This window comes from Trichoplusia ni, unplaced genomic scaffold (genome assembly GCF_003590095.1).
Source record: "Trichoplusia ni isolate ovarian cell line Hi5 unplaced genomic scaffold, tn1 tig00001438, whole genome shotgun sequence".
NCBI classification, from domain to species: Eukaryota; Metazoa; Arthropoda; class Insecta; order Lepidoptera; family Noctuidae; genus Trichoplusia; species Trichoplusia ni.
In genome coordinates, this window is record NW_020800125.1 from 9,286 (window position 1) to 12,500 (window position 3,215).

Sequence of the window (3,215 nt, forward strand, 5' to 3'; positions counted from 1 at the left end):
TTATTTTATTGTAATGAATTACGGATTTATCAAGATTGTTTGTACTTTTATGCCAGTAAGAAGATTAGTTTTATTGAATGCAAACCTGTTTTTTACTAAGTAGTATTTAATTTTTTGTTGTACATTTTTATTTGTATTTTTGTCATCTACATCAGAACTGAGCATTATTCTCAAGAAAATTATTTTCTAAAACAGTGTTATATTCTGCACGCGCATTACTAAATGGGATGAAAATAATTGTTATACGTATTATAACTGTTCTTTTATGGTATTATTTCACATGCGAACGAATTCTGCTAAGGCTTTCGGTACATAAAAGTCCGCCCTCGCCACTACATTCGCATACAAGATACGAGACTCGTATCGCGTGCGTTCGACAATATTTCTTGAGGAATGCGTCGATATATCACTGTGAGCCGCCCCTCGATAACTCGCCTCCTAGTTTTCCGCTGAATGGACGAAACAGGGGCTAACATCTCAGAACATTCGTTTAGAAAAGCTTCCTCTTGGCAGCACGCCTGACGAACTAACACAACTACACGACTACGCTGTAATCCCCAGCAGGCATTCACCAATACGCCATCCTAAACAAATAAATAAAATTGCGAACCTATAAATATGATCGCTTCTTGGTATTCTATCATCGAAAGAAAAAGCCAAGCGTAAAAATCTCATTTCCTGGAAACATTCGATATTTTTAATGTCGAAACTTTAGTAATTGCAGACCAAGAGTCTAAGAATTTATTTATATTCAAACTTATTTCATTAATGTTACAAAATAAGTTGGTTTCAAGTAACTAGGAGGTTTGGAAATAGTCTAGAGCTATAAATAAGTTTAACCCGTCTAGATCTCTCAGTCTTTCTTAAGCTATCCTGGCCAAATCAAGTGCCCTTTAACGGAGCACAAGACCTGAAACTAGAACATTCGGGAATCCCTCTTAATTAACTAGCACTGTTTCGAATTAGGCTGAACTTATCCTATATATAACTTACGTACCTAATATACCGAAGCATGGTTTAAACATTTTTTTCATTTAATTAAATACTAATGAGGTTTTATCATATTGCTTGGATGACATCATCTTTGTAATGGTAATCCAAAGAAAAAGAGAATTCACAAGAATCAAGAAAATGGAAAAGCAATTGAAGAAATACAAAAATTGCATTTTTCTAATCCATTTTGATAAATAATAGATCACAAAAATTCTAAAATTAGTCTGTTTGGATATGATCAATAGCAAACAGTGCCCTGGGTGGTATTGGCCCTCCGTCACAAGCTACGAAACAATGTCATAGGGGAGTTGAGCGATCAAACTATCTTAAGGGGGATGATTTTTGAAAGTAACTAAAAAATAACAACACTTAATCTCTTTTCGGATTAAGTACACGAGGAAATTTCTGGAAAAAATATCTTTTATGTAGATAGACCACCCATTGCATGCAAACTTTAATATAAATATAATTATAAATTGGAATCACTTAATCCTTTCGGCTATGATGTCACGAACAGACTGACACACCAAACTTATTACGCCCCTCTTTTTTGCGTCGTGGTTAAAATAGGAATATCCTTGGTTACAACCTATTACAACTCAAACCAACAAAAGAGATTTAAACTCCCAAACGAGGTTGCCAAGAGGATTGCCAGATCGGGCAAACTTTAGCAACATATGAATCAGTTAATAATATCAGACTCGCTCCAAAGGAGTAAAAATTTAATCCGTTTAGAGCAATGTATGGAGGTGCAAATCTTTGCAGAGCTGCGCAGTTTCAAAGTACCCTTTTGTATCTAATAGGATGAGAAGGAATAGATAGATAGATCCTACTCATATAACTTCAAGCTTTAAAAACCATTAGCTTAATAGATTCGATATCGGTAGATCGTGAAGCATGTTTCGTGACCGTAAAACTAACTCGGGGGTGACTATCGAGTGCAGAAAATAAGGGGAAACGGGAACCAATAACCTGCTAATCTAATAACGACGTAAACATAAACCATGGCTCGATATTTACCGAATTTTCGTCCGTTTGATGGAGATCTATACCTTGCTACTCTAGTTACGTGATACTCGATTCACGTCACGACCATCGCTACATTCGCGAATCGAGATAAAACTTATATTAAGACACACTATCTTCCGACGTTACGTTTTGATGGTTCCATTTACGTCCAATTTATGGTGCGCCTGAAAGGATCTCTTTCAATGGCCGTGTGAGCTCTAAAGTTTCCTCGGCGAAGATAAAATGACATTTAATGAAAAACTAAGCTGTATAAAGAATATGTGTCAAGTAGCTTTGAAATATGATTACGTAGATACGTAGTTTTTTAAGTTAAAAGTGCAACATAACTTGCGTTTTGGATTATAAATGTCAACATATATCCGTTTTAACGTGCACTGCGTACGCGAAACGATGTCACATTAATGTTCTCCAAATACTTAAAACGTTCGTCGACACTTTTATCCAATCGTATCGATGAACTTTTAAAAAGAGACCGAACCGACAGGCGTTCCATGGCTTAACTGTCCGGGCGCGCCGGTCGTTCGTCTCGCGTCGCGTACAATCGAGAGTTTTATGCTTCGTTACGATACGGTTTAACATAAAATCCGCAAACCGTGAGAAACATATAAGCTTTAGGTGGATACGCGTTCGTTAACGTTCACTCTCTCTCGTTGCAGATTACGCGGTGTTCCGCGACGGGGGTAAATGTTTTTTTTTTTTTTTTTTAGATATATTAAAAAAAAAAAATTCTTTATTTATCGTAACATGGGTAATAATTTTGTAAAACTATTACCCTGGACGGTGGATCACTTGGCTCGCGGGTCGATGAAGAACGCAGTTAACTGCGCGTCATAGTGTGAACTGCAGGACACATTTGAACATCGACATTTCGAACGCACATTGCGGTCCGTGGAGACACATCCAGGACCACTCCTGTCTGAGGGCCGGCTGTATAAAGTAAACATGCCACATTGCGCATTATGATCTCGTATCCCTATACGATACGATCCAGAAGCGCATTTGACGGCCATCCGTCGGTCCGTTTCGCTTGATAAGTGTCGTCGCTGTTTACGCTTCGCTCTTTCGGGTTGAACGTTGTTACCGACGGTCCGTTCAAAAATAACGCTCTATACGATAGATAGGACATTTGTCGAACGACGTGTCTGACGCTCTTGCACATTTAACGACGTGTATTTGCGTTTTACGCGACGGAC

The 3,215-nt window shown here is 37.9% G+C and overlaps 1 non-coding gene across 1 annotated transcript; it reads left to right on the forward strand.

Moving 5' to 3' along the window:
• The first annotated feature begins 2,791 nt into the window (after positions 1–2,791).
• LOC113507295 lies at positions 2,792–2,948 on the forward strand. Its single transcript, XR_003401840.1, has one exon. It is a non-coding gene; the product is annotated as a 5.8S ribosomal RNA (ribosomal RNA).
• Positions 2,949–3,215: the final 267 nt, after the last annotated feature.